Consider the following 19,260-nt stretch of genomic DNA (forward strand, 5'->3'; position numbering starts at 1 on the left):
AACACAGTCTAAAACAGAGCTTATGGGTACAACCAGGACCCCTCAGTCAAGTCCTTCTGGGGGGGCAGGGAGCTTAGACCCCAGCCTTGGGCTTCCCTGCATTCGACCACCCAGCCTGAAACCGAAACTCTCTCCAGTCCCTCCTCCTCTGGGCTTTGTCCCTTTCCCAGGCCAGGAGGTCACCTGATTCCTTTGTTCTCCAACCCTTTAGCTCTCATCTTGCAGGAGGGAAGGGCCTGGCCATCAGTTTCCAGGAAACAGGGTGTTGGCCATTCTCTGTGACCAGACCCCTGCACACACCTGCCCTCTAGGGATCTGCAATTTCATACACCCTTATCCCACCACCTAGATACTTAAGAAGTACATAGGGGAAACTGAGGCACCCCCACAATATTCAGAGAAAACATTAAGAACAGTCCCACTTCATCACAGCCTCTCACACCCATTGTCAGAGGATTCTGCCTGCTGCCCTGCTTTGTGAAATACAACATAAAAAGCCCATGACAGAAGGGAGACAAGGGTCTAAGCCAATGGTAACACTAGATTAAAACAGCAGCACACGAACATATTGATCTCTTTCTAAATCGTAACCTTGAGCAAGAACTGATATATTGGATTGATTTTAATCAGCTTATCCTTGCGGAAATAGAGCTGGGAAGCTCTTGCCACTACTGGCTGATAATGCTCACGAGCCTCATTGATCTTCACTTTGTTGACTTTTGCTTCCAAAACCTGAAATATGTGAGAGATACAGAAACTGTGTGTGAAGAGCTGGACCTGGCCTGACTGGATTCAGTGAGCAGCATTACGACAGAGGCCTTGGGAGAAGCCAGAGGGTTTCCAAATGATGGAAGTAGCAACAACTTTGGGTCTGTTTCTGGAAGGTTCTGAGAGCCTTAGATTCTGCAAGGTTTGAGATGTGACATACTCTCAACTCCCATGACAGTCAATGAGAGCTGAGAGCACTCAGACCCAGCAGGAGGTGCTCACTCTTTGAAGGATCAGGTCCTTGAGGAGGCCACAAGATTAAGAACACCCTGAACTTCTTTTCCCTGTTTCAGTTACTTTTCAAATCATTTTAGGGCATTAGAAATTCAAAGGGACTCAGCCGAAAATTGTTTTACATGCAGCACTCCCAATAAGGCAATGGAGTTTTGAGTGCGGACATTGCAGGATTGAGTCGCAAATATTTAATTTCAACCCATTTGTTTCTCACTGCTCAAACATTTTAAAAGAAAGAAAGAAAATAAATCAGTGATCACTTTCCCTCAATGGGTATTGTGAACTGAGAATAGAGAGACGACACAGAAAGTATCCAGCTACTATATATGTCCATAGCAAATGCAGCTGCTTGTATCATGCTAGAACATCTGCAGGAACATGACATTCACGCAGACTCACACACATTAGCTTTATACAGAGAACAGTTTTGTTATGAAAGCAACATAAATCTATTTTATAATAGCTTTGTCCACCACCTCCCCTTGCTCTCTTAACATAATTTTAACTGAAGAATACTGTCAAACTGGTCAAAATGGGACAAATCCTCAAGTCCGTCATCATTTTTTACTCAGTCCTTAGTAGTCTGAGTGATGTCATGGTAAAAAATGACTAAGGATTTCAGGATTTGGCCCTTTTTGCATTAATAGCCACTATGTAATTGTATCTCTTGAGAAAAGGCATGAAGCTACCAAAAGAATGACAGGCGGAAGATGTCAGTGCCTATGTGAAACAGTTAAACTCATTCCAGGCAGAGCTGATCACATTTTGTAAGAGGCACTGCTAGTCTGTAGAAACTAGGCAACAAGGACCTGCGTTTCTATTCCTCTGCACCTTGCGTAGTCATTTACACCAGTGAAAAGTAAGTGGTAGAAATGTTACCATTCCAACTTTGCACTGCTGTAAATGACAGCACAAGGTCCATAGAAATGGACAATCAGGCCCCCCAATGTGAATTTTTGCAGAGTTAGAGGCAACCCCTTCCCTGGTTCCTTTACAAGTCTCAGCTAAACTCTCTTCCTAAGGATTCACACTCAACCATTTTTAAAAACAAGTGTTCTAAAAGGTTCTTTTAAACTCCAGTCTGTCCCAACAACCTGTTTATAAAGAGTTCTGATGCTTTAGTTTATTTGATGGCTTCTTTTGAAAGAGGCTTTTAATTGAATGTTTGCTATCTACCGCTGTTTCATCAATATAGGCTGCTTCCTGAGGATTTTTACAGGGGAAACTTTGGCACTGATGTATGTTAGTTTAAAGTTATCTAGGAGACGGGTAAAGATGACCTCACAGTAAGACAAATACAAACCTGCAGCTAATGTGCAGATTTGCAATTTACTGGGTTCCTCGGGAACATCTTACTCACAGCCCCCTAAGGAGAGTCCAGGCAGGATGCATCCACACAGGGTAATCAGCTCCAGCCACATTCTCTCATTCTTCCCTCTGACTTCAGGGCTCAGACAAGCCTGATGGAAAAGTAGCCTAGCTGGGGTCACAGCTTTCAGCTCTGTCTAGTCTCACAGCACTTACTGAACCCTCTCCACCTAAGGAAGACCTTCAGAAGTAAGCGTCTCCCTTTTAAAAAGACACTGTCACATGATTAACGTTCCAAGACATTTCTGCAGTTGGTTGTTGATGTTATCTATTCTGAGTTGGCGAAGGGATGGGATAATAGCGTCTCTGTATTCTGATCTGGCTTGAATGCTGATATCCTCAGATTTTTTGGTCAAGTCACTTAATCACCACCTCAGTTTCCCTATCTGTGAAACAGGGGTGAACTACGTATTTTACTACCTAACAAGGATGAACTGAGGATGAATTAATTAGTTTGTAAAGCACTTTGCAGATGAAAAAGAGACGTAAGTGCTACGTATTTATTACTGATATCACATGACATTTCATACTTATGAATGTAATATTTCTCTCTAAACTGCATATGAACCATGACTTTAAAATGCAATGATTTCTAACATTAGCTTCTTGGTTTGCATACTTAGCACTGTTTGCACAAGAGATCCAGTGATGTGCATCAGCATAGCAGAAATTAATATAGAGCTCCAAAATGTGTATGGCATTCATCACTTTCCTGTTACCTTCTTGAGTTCCTCAATTTGCATGAGGTTCATTATGCATCCACTGAAAGGGTTTTCCATACTGGACATATGTTTTTACAGTCAGTTCTGACTACTTAGAGCCAGAGAAAACAGCTCAAGGATTGAATCTGCCTGCCTGCATTTCACTGGAGTAATTCTTGCACTGTTCCCTCCTGTTGTTTTATCTAATCTCCTCAGGTCCTTGGGAGTTAGGTGCCTAGGTGCTTTTTGAAAAACCCACTACCTGCCTATCTGTATCGGTGCCTAAATCCCTTTAAAAATCTGGCCCTTTAGTTTTATGATTGAGCAATGTCAACCAACCAATAACTCAATACAGTGCAATCTCAACATAATTCTAAACCAAACAACGTAGGAAAATATCAGTAAGCATTTGGTTCATAAGAAACGATGAAAAGAGAGGTGCCAAAGAAAAGCTAATTTTCAGTTAACAGTCACATGTGAAATGTAAAACATCGATCTAATTCTCTTCTTCTTACAGCTTTTATTTTGAATTTATAAAAGGATTTCATTGTGATTAAAACATTTTAGAATGATCAGGGTACAAATTATAGAGAGATTCTACTATGCTACATATACATGCAGTTTCACCTATGCAAGTAACTGAGGCTGTTACCCACGGAAAAGAGCTAGTAAAAAGAATCTCTGAAACACACTGAGATCCTCACAGATTAATATGCTGAAAAAAGCGGTGATGCAATAAGTATAATTATGAAAGAAAAACATCTGGTTTTGATCAAAAAGAGCCATTTTCATCTTATCAAAATGATCATTATTGTTGCTGATCTAATTCTTTTCATATTTTACCTTTAGTTCTACTTCTGCTGCTGTGTGTAGTGTTGTTTCCAGCTTTTCAACCAGAAGTGTATCCCAAAGAAATTACTCTTGGCAGCCAAAAGGCGTGCCAGCAATTCATCCTCAAGCATTTTCAACTCAATTTTAAAATAATTTTGCTGCTTTGTGAGTTGAGACTGAAATGAAGATGGCTAGTTTGCAAATCTATATATCAAACAATGTTAACACAGGAAATATTGCATCTCTTTGCTTCAAATACACTGATCTCCTAAACTTTCCTTATAAACCTAGATTTTAGTAATTAAGTTTTGGATTAACATCAAAAGAAAGAAAATGTATAAATTGTGACCTTTTTTCTGATTATTATTAAACAGATTTAAATCAGAAAAATTAGCTAATTACTGGCTATAGATTCCATCCTAATAAATGTGAGTTGAACATCCAGATTTATGTCTGACCATATCTTGCAATTATTTCTGTGTGCACCACACACTAGTCATGTCATCCTCTTTCAGGCCAAAACATGCACAAGAGAGAAGAACTCACACACAACATTAATAGCTTCAAAGCCAGGGAAAACCTGAGGCATTATCTCCTTGGTTTAAAGGGGTCGTAGCTAAGCAGACCTAGCCTGGCATGTGGCTTACGAGTACAGACCCTTTATGATTTGCAAAGAATCATGGCCCTAAATGTCAGTCTGAGGGAATTCATGTGGCATGCCTGCCCCACCAACAGCTGCAGAAGCAGCTTGGTGACCTAGCTGGCATTGGTCCTTGGTCTCCAGTTGCAACTTTGCAGTGAGTACAAACTGTAGATTGGGAACACTAACTTCTCAGCACTTATCTGTGACAAATCTGTGGGGTTCTGAAAGGATTATGCTATCTACAGGAAGTTCCCCAGGCCCCTTCCGTGGTCTGATATCTCCAACTCCCAGCCAGCAGAATCCCACACTTGTTGCGGAGAAGTTGCTGGGGAAGGAGTTGTGCAGGCTGTGCTCATAGGTTCTGCCTTGGCATTTTTCATGACCCAGTTCACAAGAGCCATTCGATGCGTTCATTACTTGTTACATTGCTTTATTCCTTTCTCCATTATTTCTCAATTATCAAAGTGTGGCTTCCTCAGTGAGGATTCTGTGCATGCCAATGCCAAAGTACTAACACAGTTATCGTCAGTTATTCTAGAGTAAAAAATGGATGCCACAATTTTTATGAGTATAAAATGTGTATTTGTTCCACCTCCAAAAAATCCTTTTTAATGAGACCAAGCATAAAATATTTCAGTTCAAAAGGAGCATTCCAAGATAAGCTTATACATGACATATCCATCTCAAACATAACTAGAGTGTTGCCACTACGGTGCTCAATTGGCAGCATTCAGACTTCGTGTGTGTCCACACCATTGGGCGGGAAGCTTTAGGGCAACATTTTCAAAAGTGTCCAAGTCACTTAGCAGCTCAAGTCCCATTTTCAAAAGTGACTTGGACATTTAGGACCTAAGGCTTATTTAAAGTCAGTGGAACTTAGGGTATGTCTACAATATGAAATTAGGTTGATTTTATAGACGTCAACCTTTAGAAAGAGATTTTATAAAGTCGATTGTGTATGTCCCCACTAAGCGCATTAAGTCGGCAGAGTGCGTCCTCAATACATGGCTAGCATCGACAGTCCCCACAGGCTCCACTGCCCATTGGAATTCTGGGTTAAGCTCCCAATGCCTGATGGGGCAAAAACATTGGTTTTGGGTACATGTCGTCTGTCTCCCCTCCCTCCCTCCGTGAAAGCAATGGCAGACAATTGTTTCACGCCTTTTTTCCTGGGTTACCCATGCAGACGCCATAGCACGGCAAGCATGGAGCCAGCTCAGCTCACCGTTGTGAGCATTGTAAACACCTCACGCATTATCCTGCAGTATGCGCAGAACCTGGGTAGGAGCCATAAGCACAAGGATGATTGTGAGGAGGACACAGATGTTCCTGAAAGCATGGGATGTGGCATTTGGGACATCATGGCTGAAGTGGGATAAGTTGATACAGTGGAACGCTGATTCTGGGCCCGGACAACAAGCACAGACTTGTAGGATGGCATAGTGTTGCAGGTATAGGATGATTCCCAGTGGTTGCAAAACTTTTGCATGCGTAAGGCCACTTTCATGGAACTTTGTGACTTGCTTTCCCCTGCCCTGAAGTGCAGGAATACCAAGATGAGAGCTGCCTTGACAGTTGAGAAGTGAGTGGCAATAGCCCTGTGGAAGCTTGCAATGCCTGACTGCTACCAGTCAGTTGGGAATCAATTTGGAGTGGACAAATCTACTGTGGGGGCTTCTGTGATTCAAGTAGCCAATGCAATCAGTGACCTTCTGCTAGCAAGGGTAGTGACTCTGGGAAATGTGCAGGTCATAGTGGATGGCTTTGCTGCAATGGGGTTCCCTAACTGTGGTGGGGTGATAGACGGAAGGCATATCCCTATCTTGGCACTGGACCAACTTGCCAATCAGTACCTAAACTGCAAGGGGTACTTCTCAATGGTGCTACAAGCACTGGTGGATCACAAGGGACATTTCACCAACATCAACATGGGATGGCCGGGAAAGGTGCATGATGCTCGCATCTTTAGGAACTCCAGGCTGTTAAAGCAGCTGCAAGAAGGGACTTACTTCCCAGACCAGAAAATTACCATTGCGGATGTTGAAATGCCAATAGTTATCCTTGGGGACCCAGCCTACCCCTTGCTCCCATGGCTCATGAAGCCTTACACAGGCAGCCTGGACAGTAGTAAGGGGCAGTTCAACTATAGGTTGAGCAAGTGCAGAATGGTGGTAGAATGTGCCTTTGGATGTTTAAAAGCTCGCTGGCGCTGTTTGTTGACTAGGTTAGACCTCAGCGCAACCAATATTCCCATTGTTATTGCTGCTTGCTGTGTGCTCCATAATATCTGTGAGAGTAAGGGGGAGACATTTATGGCAGGTTGGGAGTTGAGGCAAACCGCCTGGTGGCCGATTTTGAGCAGCCAGACACCAGGGCGATTAGAAGAACACAGCTAGGCGCACTGCGCATCAGAGAGGCTTTGAAAACCAGTTTTATGACTGGCCAGGCTATGGTGTGACAGTTGTGTGTGTTTCTCCTTGATGCAAACCCACCCCCTTTGTTGATTTTAATTCCCTGTAAGCCAACCACCCTCCCTGCTTTGATCACAGCTGGCAAAGGAAATAAAGTCTCTATTGTTTTGAAACCATGCATTCTTTCTTTATTAATTAAAAAAAAAAGTGAGATAACTGACTAGGTTATGTGGGTGGGGTTGGGGAGGAGGGAAGGACAATTATAATCGGGCCCACTGAGCACAAAAGTTCACCAGCATGCCTGCTGGGCTATATATATTAGTATGACAAGTACAAATCTATTGATGAAAGTGAAAAAGTTTGTTGTGCTGGTCCCTCCAGCAAGTGGAGATGTCATTCTAAAGAGCAATAACTAACATGAGAAATGTTACAGTAATGCACATACACACCTTGAAGGGTTCTAAGTCTGGTGTTCCCAAATTGACAACGTGTGCCAACAACTGATCTTCTAAATCAGCTTGAGTAACAGTGAAATTGATTAAAGTGTTCTGGGCCTGGCTTTCTCGTTTGTAATGGGGATTTGCAAACTGTGTGTGGTGGATCAGCCAGAATTTAGGGTGAAACTTACATTCCTTATCCCCTACTCTGATATAACTGTATGCAGGTGGGGAGAGTGGAGGTGAAGGAAAGGAACATGACAGCAGGAAATAATTGTACTTCTGAAGAAATAAAATGTGAGTGAGAGGGAAAGTAGCTTGACTGAAAAGTGAATGGGATGCCTGGCTCAGTTATTCAACAAGACCGAAAGAGACTTGTAGCGTGTATTGGAACAGAAAGTGTGCATTTCAAAAGTCATTCACATTCAGAATTGCAACCAAAATATAATTAGTAGCAGTAACTTTGTGAGTCTCAAAATACCAGGAAATCCCTTCTTGAATCAAATGCCTCCCGAGGGAGTGAGAAATTAAAGCTGCCTTTCCACTCTGAGCTGCTGCACACCAGTATCAGTAGTCAGCATAAGGAGGATTCTGCATGTAGTTGCCCTGTGGGAGTGTCATGAAAAAACACCCTCCTGAGTGCAGCCAGTTTCAGTGCTGTAAAGCGCCAGTGTAGACAGTGCCCCAGCGTTGGGAGCTGCACCCCTCGTGGAGGTGGTTTTTTTAAAGAGCGGGAGAGCTCTGCCGCGACCACCCAAGCCACGTTAAAGCCCTGACATGGCAGCGCTTTAGCATTCCCAGTGTAGACTAGCCTTTAGGAAGGCTGCTCTCAACAGGTAGACAATCTGAGAAGTAAGATTTAAAGTTAGGTGGGGAAATTAAGATAACAAGAGAAAAAAGGTGAAAGGATCAGGACAGGAATGTGGGGATTGTGATGACTCCACTTTGTTCCTCAATTTGACCTGTTTGATTAGGGCTCTCACAGCTGCTGTAATTAGAACTAAATTTCAAGAGTCAGGAATTCATTACTGTGGCTCACTAACTACTTTCTCCCAGTATGATTAAAGAGTAGAGAAAAGGAACTGAAAGAATTTTATGCTATTCCATTAATAGTTCTCTCTTGCCTAAATTGTAGGTAAGAGCTGCATTATGGCAACTTTCCCAGGGTTGCATGATTTAAAGAGATTAGACAAGCCGGGTAACGTAACAAGCTAGCGTGCATGATCCCTATAGTCAGAAACAATCTTGGGCAATAGAGGGAATGACCATGAGAGATGGGATATTCTCATTCTCCGGCAGGGCCATGGGATGGAAGGGAGAATCCCTGGTAGTTGCACAAAGGGATGTAGGTGCAGCTAAACCAGAGGGAGGGAAAGGGTTCAGGATTATAATGGGGAGGAGGGGGAAATGCCACTAGACTAAAAGGGGAGTGAATAGCTGAGAAACCCACTCATATTAGCATGTCTCTATCTCAGACAGGTGGGTACATGACTTGAATGGAAGGGGAGATAGCTCCCTATGTCAAAATAGTGAAATAAAGAAATCAGGTTAATAAAGTGGAGGATATGGATCCCTTCCAGCCACTCCTCCTCTTGGGGAGAGGAGCATTACTAAATGTAGCCTATTTTTGACCCATGCGGCAGCACACAGGTTGGTATAACCCCTCCGGTGCTACAGTAGGGAATTGAGGAAGATTCCATGGTGTGGTGGGGAACACTACTCATCTGGGTCTCACAAGGTCCCTGGGTAGTACAGCCAGGACTGTGCAGATAGAACCCTGGCCCAAACTTTAGTTTTCCCCTGTCAGGTGTGCCTGGGTGTAAAGCCACACACGGAAGGGTTAAGCAGCTGGAAGATGCAGCTGGGCCCAACAGTTCAGGGGCCTTGCAGTACCCAGATGGTAGCATACCCAATCACACATGTGCTAGAGAACTTTGATGAAAAGATACATTAAATATAGATAACCATAAGTGGAGAGATGGCTGATGACATGATAGCAAACTGATTTACCTTCCTTTCTTTAGCATATGCCCTCCAAGTAGTTGGTTAAGTACAGGATCAATGGTTACGTCAGTTCTCTATCAAAACAGGATCTCCAGCAACAACTACCTGCTGTATAATATCAACATACCTGTAAAAATCCACAGGGGTCGGGGGAGACATGGACACAATGCTGAAGATGCTAATAGACAGCTCAGTTCGTTATTTCACTGGATACTTTGATATGCTTACAGTAAGAAAACAGTTTAGTAGAGTTTTTAATGCTTCCTGGGATATAAAGAAAACAGTTCAGGATAAAATTAGCCCCCGCACCACTTTAGAAGCTCAACAAATAAATGTTTCTATTCCTACTAATTTCTGGTAGCTGCCAACTAGCTTTTATCCTGCCTGACTCAAATGGACGACTTTCAAATCTGAGCCATATCTGCTTTTTATCCATTTGATCCCCCTGGAGCAGGGGGTCAATCAATAGAGGCCAATGTTCATCGTTTGTAAGAATAGTGGCATTTTGTGTGGACGTGTATCGCTGGGCAAGCCTTCATTGTTCCATTTAGCAATTGTTGCATCATCCGTCAGCATGGAGATTGGAGCAAGACCTTCTGTCATTGGAATGGGGACCTAAAGTAATAAAGGTTAACTTTTAAATTGCTAGTTTCAATGGCTTGTGTGTGACAATATCTTTTCACACATATTTGTAATGCATGTAAAGAAAAAACTGCATCAACAGGAAAAAAATGCAGCATGCTTCTTAACTTTGTACGAATCAACACATGAATGTAAGAACTTGGGTTATAATTTTAAACAGTCAAAAGACAGGGAATACACAAATTAAGATTTTCATAGTGATCTCAACTCTCCAGTGCTGCACATATGGAAAACAATTTGACTGTCTGTGTAACATTCATTGAAGTATTTTAGAGTTATACATACAAGGGCAGAAGAGTAGTCACTTATATTAAACCTTTAGCTGTATAATCAGTACCTGGTGGGCCAATTTCCACTCTCAGCTCCGCTGTCTCACAGCTATAAGAAATCCTGTGTCTTCAAATACGTTACTGCAGGCTTAAGGTGGTATAACAGAGCAGAATTTAGCTCTCCACATGCCACATGGGCACGTTATGATGAAGACCTCTGCTTTTTGTACATCCTGACTGTAGAGGGTTTAAAATTATGGCCTGAACATTATTACATTAATATAAATGTGTATATTTTATTCCCATGTTTTTTTTTTAAAAAAGGGAGATTCAGGCCCAAATTTTGCCCTGTATTAGCACAAAGTTGATCTAACACTGGCTTAACCAGCCCATAGAGGAGACGTAATCAATTATTTTTTGTCAAGGTCTAAATTTCTTGGTCAAGGTCCAGACTCCAAAGAAAATAATACAAAAATAAAATTAAGAATAAGAATAAGAGAATAAAAAGATTTTGTGGTCTGTCCAAAAGCGTCTGGTGGTCCAGATTTGGTCCACAGTCTGCCTATTGATTACCCTTGCCCCAGAGGATTCCTCCAGTGTGAGGGAATCCGTGGGTAGCACAGAGCTACTTTACTGTTCCTTTGGCACCCACTATTCCACCCATTGTTGCAAAGAGTATATCTGGGGAAATGGAGGAATGGTTCTTTATACACTGAAAGTCCTTCATTGCTAGGATGGTCCCTTGATGTTCTTGGGAGCCTGAATAATAATTTAGAGTAGCCCCCAGACTGCTCTAATTTACTGAGGCCAGCCTGGCATCCAGACAGCCCCAGACAGCAGTCTAAGGCCAACTTTGCACTCTCCTGAGTTGTGCCTAGCACTCTCTCTGGTCAAAGCACATGATTCACAAAACCCTAATTACTATACTGCTTTCACTGTGAGCTTCCACATTTTCACAGACAAAAGCTACTGTATGGAACTCCACAGTGAAATTGCAGCACAAAACACTGGTATTATGTAATTATAATATTTTATAATATCTTAAATAAGCTTATTACTTTAAACTTACGCTAAGGGATTCATAATAGAAACATCTCAAACAAATTAGTTAATCATATAAAACACTATATGTAACTTTTTATTTCACTCTTTCTTTCTCATTCTTTGTAATTAGCTTGGAGACTGGCCCTCAGTCAAAACTAGCCACCTGGAAAGTTTCAGCTTGTAACATTTAGCTTTTTGTGAGTCATAAATGTGCAAAAAAGACTTTTTTACAATAGAAAAAACACCTTTTTTCCCCATCCTTGCATAATTCAATACCAATGAATGGTTTTTATTCAGGCTTGCAAAAAAAAAAAAATCACATTTCAACTGAAACCAAGCATGAAAAATTTCAGATGTAAAGGAAATTTTCATCTGAAGGAAAGTTATGCGCATGAGACAACAGCAGGTTCAGATGGACGTCTCAATGCAACCTTAACTATAGCATTCACCATGAAGCCAGTGTTATAACTGAACACTAAATCTTGCTCTGTGCTGCACTGGTGCACAGTGGAGGGACGAGAATAGAGTATTAACAGCCTGTCCCCTCATGCAAGCAGCAGGGAAGCTTCTCTCCACAGCACTCAGCAGAATACTGGCCGGACCTGACAATTGCCCTGGGTTGCAAATCATTTCCCCAAGGTCTGTGGGTTAGTCTGCATGTCTAGCCCACATCAGCTAGTGAATATGTTTCAGACAACAGCAAGCACTAGCCAGCGACCTCATTTGCTCTTGTTCAGGAGTGCACTTCGTTGATTTATTATTTCCAAATGTACCTTCCTATACAATGAGATATTTGCAGAAAGTAGAGTTAAGCTACATGGTGAGTCAACAGCTAAAAAAGGAAATACAGCAGATGTTGGATTTTTTTGATTAATTGTACTTTTAAAAAAATAAACAGTATGAGCACTTCAATTACGAAGGCGTGTGCAAGTCTTGACTTAGCCTCTAGTTTGCCAAGTAAGGCATCCACAGGTTTTGAACTAGCCAATATCTCTTTGCAAATGAACCAGCATAAGAAATAAAAGCTGCAGGTAGGAGCATATCTCCACACAGAATTTGCTCTTGTTCACGATCCTGAGGGACTGACTGAACCCATCTGACATCTTTGGACTAGAATACAAGGATGAAAGAGCCTTGTTAATTAATTGTTTACAAACAAATTGCTGAAAGGAAGTCCTCATTGTTCTGGGAGCATGTGGGGTTACTCACACGTGTTAGAAACAAGACAAATAGTTTGGAGTTTGCACATAGCAAGCCTCAAACAATTCTGTTGCACAAAATATCCTGTGTTCAACATTATGTTGATCTCAAAAGCAGGTTGCTTTTGGCGGGGGGGGGGGCACGATCCAGTCAATAGCATAGTAGTAGAGGGATAGCTATGCAGCATAGATGTAAGACTTTCTAGGGAAGGGCTTAAAGCTTCATCTTGAGTCTGGTTGGCTTTGGGGATTGGTAATATCTCTGATATCCAGATGACTTGTGAAAAATCAACTCAGGGCATTAGTGGTGGAAAAGTTGTTGAAAATGGCTGTTTGGTGATTTATATGGAATGAGTTGGTGGCCTCAGTTCTGTGATTAGCAGGCAGATGACCACAGCATTATTGGCACCAATCAGAGGCCAAAGACGGAATGGATACAGAGACAGAACTAACTTTTCGGCCCTAGAGATGATCTTGTGTGTCAGGGCTCAGGGACTCTGGTGGAGTGGCAGGGGAAACTTACACTGCCATTGGCTGTTTCAGGACTTGATCTTGCATTCAGTAAAGTCAATAAGAGACTTGCTATTGACTTCAACTGGTGCACAATTGATCCCGTGTTCCTTTTCCTGTGGCTAGACAACTTCAGCTTCCAAGACTGTGCATTCAGTACTTTCCACCAGGAATTAGAAGAGAAAACACAAGCACTGGTTATTTGTTAGTATACTAATGATTTTCAGGATGAAATTCCATTTAGTCTAAAAAAAACCAGTACACATATTAACGTAATAGAAAGATCCACTTATGTAGCACTTATGTAGCACTTGCTCAAAGGGAGTTTTGGGAAAGATTACCTTTCTAGTCTTTGCCAGGTCAATGTGCAACTATGACTGCAGCAAGGGCTTTGGCATAAAGCTAATAAAATAATATGTTCTCAGCAAAAATTAAGATGAAAAGAAATCAATCCTCTTGCTCTCTAGGGATATGGTCTAAGAGTATTCACTTCATACAGGCCACGCAACAACCATCCAAAGGTAACAGCTTTGGGTCATTACTGACCTTGATTGAATTTGATACAATTATGTACAGGTGATAGACTCAGTATCCCACCACCAACCCCTTGAGCTATCCAGTCTCTTCAGTGAACTGTTGCTTTGAGAGGTGCCTGGTGAAGGACTTGCCATTAAAATTCACCTGACTGTCATCTTCATCTAGTGAACAACTCACTTTTTCTTTCCTTTTCTCTCCATCTCCTCCTTTAGATTATATTCCATTATACGCCTCCCCTTTTCATCTCTCTGTTGCTATTCCAGTGCTTGTCAACCACAGCAGGGGGTCATGGTGGAACCAAACAATATGAGACATTAGGGGGAAGAAAATAATATCTGATGCTCCAGAATAACCATTTATTGCAATAATTTTGAAAGGTCTGCTGTATTAGATCCTTTATTATTCTGTATTATGTATGTGGTTTAATTTTAGAGGCATTAGTTTCTCACTAAAATATACTATACTTTCAATTCAATTGGGATGTTAACATTTTAAATTATTTGATTTTGCTTCTTTAAACAGGAACAGTGGGCCTTTTGCATTCTCCTTCAGGCAATCAATCCTTCTAGAAATGCTGTGCTTTATTTTAAGTTCTGCCAGAGAGACTGAGCAATATAAATTTATGTAATAACAAATAGATCTTTTATTTTTGAAGGTCCACATATTTGGTTATCTAAGTCAGCTTCAAACGACTGGCTCAAATTGCACAACACCCATAATGCCAGTAAACTATAGCAAGAGATTCCCCAAATGAATTTTAACATGGAATAAAATATCTGAAAAAAATATATAAGGTAAAAATCTAGATGGGTGATGAATGAAAAATCCATCAGTGAATATGGATTCCCCTGAGCCAAACTGAATCAATAGACAGTATGGATTTTTGATAATTCATGGGTTTGCCATTATTTTTTCTCTCTCAAATAATACCCACTGACTGCACATCTCAGAGAGCTAATTAGAAAATTATCATATTACTTAACTAAGTAGCCCAAACTATTATTCTGTATGTACCCCAAGCAAGGGCAGTATCATTAGCACTGTTTAATTGTTGCAAATAAAGCGATTGCATCTTATTAAATCATCGTCATGGTCAATACCTAAGATTCACTAGATCCATTCTTTTAATGTTCTTGGATATGTTAGTTACTAGGTAATCTTACAGTTAATATATACCACAGTGAAGCAAAATATAAGAAAATGTAAAGGTCAAAAACATGCTTCTATTATGAAAAAAATGAATGATAATGACATAATTTTTTCAGCTCATCAGGTTCTTTGCTAAGTGCCTCTGTTATTGCCAGATCAGTAGTGTATAACAAAGAAATGCTTTCTGTAGGCTGCTTCATTAGCCTGCCCTGTAGGACCTCACCTCCAGACCTTTCACTAATCTGTTGGCCAGCTCAATAGTCTTGTTAGTTCTATTCACTTCTTCCTGGCAGCGGATTTTCTCAGCTGTAGCTCTGAAAGGCAGTGGTTAAGGCAGCCAGGTTTGTGTCTAGTGCCTTCAAATAAAAACAGTAAGAAACAACTTTGGCCATTGTAAGACCAAGTAAAAATATTTCTGCTGTCTTATTTTATATTTCTGAAAGTTAAATTATGCACTGTGAGAAAGATGTAAACATGACTGCTCTTAGCATCCTTTCCCAAGTCACACCATCAGATGGTACAGTTGGAAAGCAGTAGGAAAAAAATGTGGCAGTTCTTGTAATTTTTGCTATTTGTTCAGAACAGCATTAAAAAAAGAAACGACAGATTTGCTCTCATAAGAGGGAAAGAAGACTGACCATTTTTCAGAAAGGTATCTCAAATTTAGCAAGCTTTAATACCATGTATTTCTTATAAGATGGCATACTTTATAGGAGGTGTCAAAAACACTCTGCAGAGAGTTCCATTTGGAAACTAAAGAGAACAGACAGGTTTAATGAGGAGGGGTAAAAATTTGCTAAACAGCATACACGACAAAGTTAGCTTGACATAAGTCACCTTGCGTCAACCTATTAGCGTAGGTGTCTATGCTCAAATTTGTCTTTGGCTGACATAAGCGCCCAGTTATAGTGACACAATAAGCAGCTCTCCCTTGTGTGCAACTGCCCAACCCACCATGGAACTCCACGTACTAGATGCATTCCCGCTTGGGGTAGACAGGAAGCATCGGATCCCCTGGGCCTGTGGGGAGAAGAGACTGTGCAGATGTAGCACAGACCAGCCATAGAAATATGGACAGCTACGCACAGACTGCATGGGGGATGCAGGTAAAGGGATAAGATAGGGATCAGCAGCAGTGCCGTGTGAAATCAACATCGGGGGAGGGCTCCAGCCATGCCATGAGCCAGGACCATTTCACATATGTTTACACAGCTCACGGACACGAGCCTTGCAGCCAGGCTGATGGTCTTGTGGGTAGTGGGACACAAGCTAACATTCTAAAAATCACTGTGCAGACAACACTTTGAAGTTGTGGCTCAGGCTGGACTGTGGGCTGTGAAGCCTAGGGATGGGGTGGCGGGAGCTTCAGAGCCCGAGCCACAACTTTCAAGAGTTGCCTACATATCTATTTTTAGAGCACTAACAGGAGCCCTGCTAACCCAAGTCTATTGATCCAGGCTGGAGGCTTGCTTCCACAGACTGTATAGAGATACCTTTCATGATTCTAGCCGGTGTCACCAGCTGAACACAGACGAGTCCAATGAAGGGGAAGGGACCTCAGGTAAGTGTCGCATGCATGTTTCCTCACAATATTTAAATGTAGAGCTGGCAACTAGCCCATCCACAAGTTAACAAGACACAGATATCAACTTCTTCTTGTTTTACTCATGTGAGAAGAGGTAATCGTACAACAATCAGAGGTAGGGTTGGTATCGGCTTTTCACTCCCCTGTTGGGTTCAGCAGGGAAAAGGGAAGTGGATGTAGAGCAGGTTGCGTATGTACAGTAGAACCTCAGAGTTACAAACACCTCAGGAATGGAAGTCATTCATAGCTCTGAAATGTTTGTAACTCTGAACAAAACATTATGGTTGTTCTTTCAAAAGTTTACAACTGAACACTGACTTAATACAGCTTTGAAACTTTACTATGCAGAAGAAAAATGCTGCTTTTAACCACCTTAATTTAAATGAAACAAGCACTGAAGATTTCAGAGTAACAGACGTGTTAGTCTGTATTCGCAAAAAGAAAAGGAGTACTTGTGGCACCTTAGAGACTAACCAATTTATTAGAGCATAAGCTTTCGTGAGCTACAGCTCACTTCATCAGATGCATATCGTGGAAACTGCAGCAGGCTTTATATATACACAGAGAATATGAAACAATACCTCCTCCCACCCCACTGTCCTGCTGGTAATAGCTTATCTAAAGTGATCATCAGGTGGGCCATTTCCAGCACAAATCCAGGTTTTCTCACTCTCCACCCCCCCACACAAATTCACTCTCCTGCTGGTGATAGCCCATCCAAAGTGACAACTCTTTACACAATGTGCATGACAATCAAGTTGGGCTATTTCCTGCACAAATCCAGGTTTTCTCACATCCCCCCCACCCCCATACACACACAAACTCACTCTCCTGCTGGTAATAGCTCATCCAAACTGACCACTCTTCAAGTTTAAATCCAAGTTAAACCAGAACATCTGGGGGAGGGGGGGGTAGGAAAAAACAAGAGGAAACAGGCTACCTTGCATAATGACTTAGCCACTCCCAGTCTCTATTTAAGCCTAAATTAATAGTATCCAATTTGCAAATGAATTCCAATTCAGCAGTTTCTCGCTGGAGTCTGGATTTGAAACTGCATGAAAAAACTTGTACAGATACAGACAGACATCATCTTCCTTTCCAAATGCAAACAGATGGACATCGTACCAAAAGGACTGAAGGTAAAAAATCCATTACAATGGATATCGATACAAATATGCACAAACTTCAGTGGCTGGATGCCGCTGTAACTTGTGTCAATCAAAGTTTGTAGTTGTAGCCATGGCCTTAATAAATAAATAAATTGTCAATGGGATTTAGGCTCCTAAGTCCCCAAGTCACTTTTGAAAAGTGGCTTACTTGGGTGCTTTTGAACATTCTGCCTAAGATTTGGAAAGAGGAAGTAACTTGGGTCATGATCCAGCAATGCACTTAAACACGCTCTCAACTGTATGCATGAATAGACCTGTTGGATCAGAGCCTCTGTTGTTCCCAGAGGAAGGAGTGGGAGAGAGAGAGTTCAGCACAGATGGTTGGGCGTGCACACTAGTGAAAGCATGATTTCCAACTCAGGAGCGTTACATCAAAGGAACACAAATGACTCCAAGAGGAGAAGTGTAGAATGACTTGGCTAGTGAATGGTTGATGTGCTATTAATAAATGTGTAGAGAAATTTTGAAAGCCAAAAAGGCAATTCTAAATTGTACCGCAAGGCCCCAGAGCCAGTGAAGCACTTAAACAGAAGTGAAATTTGGAACATGTGCATACTCCCGTTGGCTGGGATCTGGGATTTAAACCCTAAAAATACTGCAATTGTCCAGTATGAGATTTCATAACTATAACTTGAAGCAGAATTTTGTCTTTTGTAGCTGATGGTTAAATCAGGTGACTTAAGAGCGCCATGTTTCAACCCCAGTTCTGCCACTCACTTGCTCTGTATATCATGGGAAAAATCAAACCCTTCCTGTGCTGTGATTTGCCCTTCTGCAAAATGATGATGATGATAATAGTTAGCTACCTCACTGGGGTGTTGTAAAGCTTCATTCATTAACGGTCACATTGAAATCCCTGTGGCATTATAGGAGGGTAATGTATATAATACAGAACACATGTGGCTGACACAGAAATTGTATTGGCATGAGTTTGGCATGACCAAGTGAGTTATACAACACAAACATTCCTAACAAGGGCTGTTACATATATTTCAGATAAGGAACAATATAACTTTTATACCATACCACACCACCATATTTAGGGTCAGATCCCCAGGTATATCAAGCAGCACTCAGAGCACAGAGGAGTGAAAGGCTAGGGGTAAAGGTGGTTTTCTGCTACGTTCCTGTCCCCTGCATGGGGCATATTAGCGCAGCCTCAGGTCAGGCAGGATTGCCCAGGCACGTTGGCCCAGCTCCTCTTAGATATTTAGGCATCCAATTCCCATTGAAATCAATGGATGTTAAGTGCCTAACTACCTATTGACCTCTAGCGCCACCTCCTGTACTGGAGAAGCCAAGACACCAGTCCCATACCAGCTAGGCACTCCCCGTGTACTGTAAGAAACCTCAGGCAGCATTACATCCCCTTTGTGCTGCTGGAGGGGCTGAACATATGGCCCTTAGGGTTATGGTATATATTTAACACACTTTTTAAAAATATCAGGGAGCGTTGGAACTTTTTTACTGGAATAATTTTTGCTTCTCTCTGCCCACTGAGTGCAATGAGCCAAACTGTAAATCCCTCAGATGCAGAAATATATGGCTAATTGAATTTTACAGACATCTAAAATCATGATTTTGAAGTTCAATGTCTCTGAACTTTCCAGGGTTAGAAGCAGGAGCAGCATGCCCCCTGGAATAACTGGGTCATTGGTCCGAGGCTCGGTGTGAGACCAAAGTAATTTTTGGCAATTTTGTTTTTAATAAAAGGCAGCTGTCTGAAGGGGGAAAAATAGGCAGACAGTGAAGAGATAGA

At 41.7% G+C, this 19,260-nt stretch overlaps 1 pseudogene; it reads right to left on the reverse strand.

Annotated features, from left to right (window-relative positions):
- LOC140895942 (dynein axonemal heavy chain 11-like) overlaps window positions 1-19,260 on the reverse strand; it is a 175,709-nt pseudogene that overhangs the window by 22,065 nt on the left and 134,384 nt on the right.

The sequence above is a fragment of the Lepidochelys kempii genome, chromosome 11 (assembly GCF_965140265.1).
Source record: "Lepidochelys kempii isolate rLepKem1 chromosome 11, rLepKem1.hap2, whole genome shotgun sequence".
NCBI lineage: Eukaryota > Metazoa > Chordata > Testudines > Cheloniidae > Lepidochelys > Lepidochelys kempii.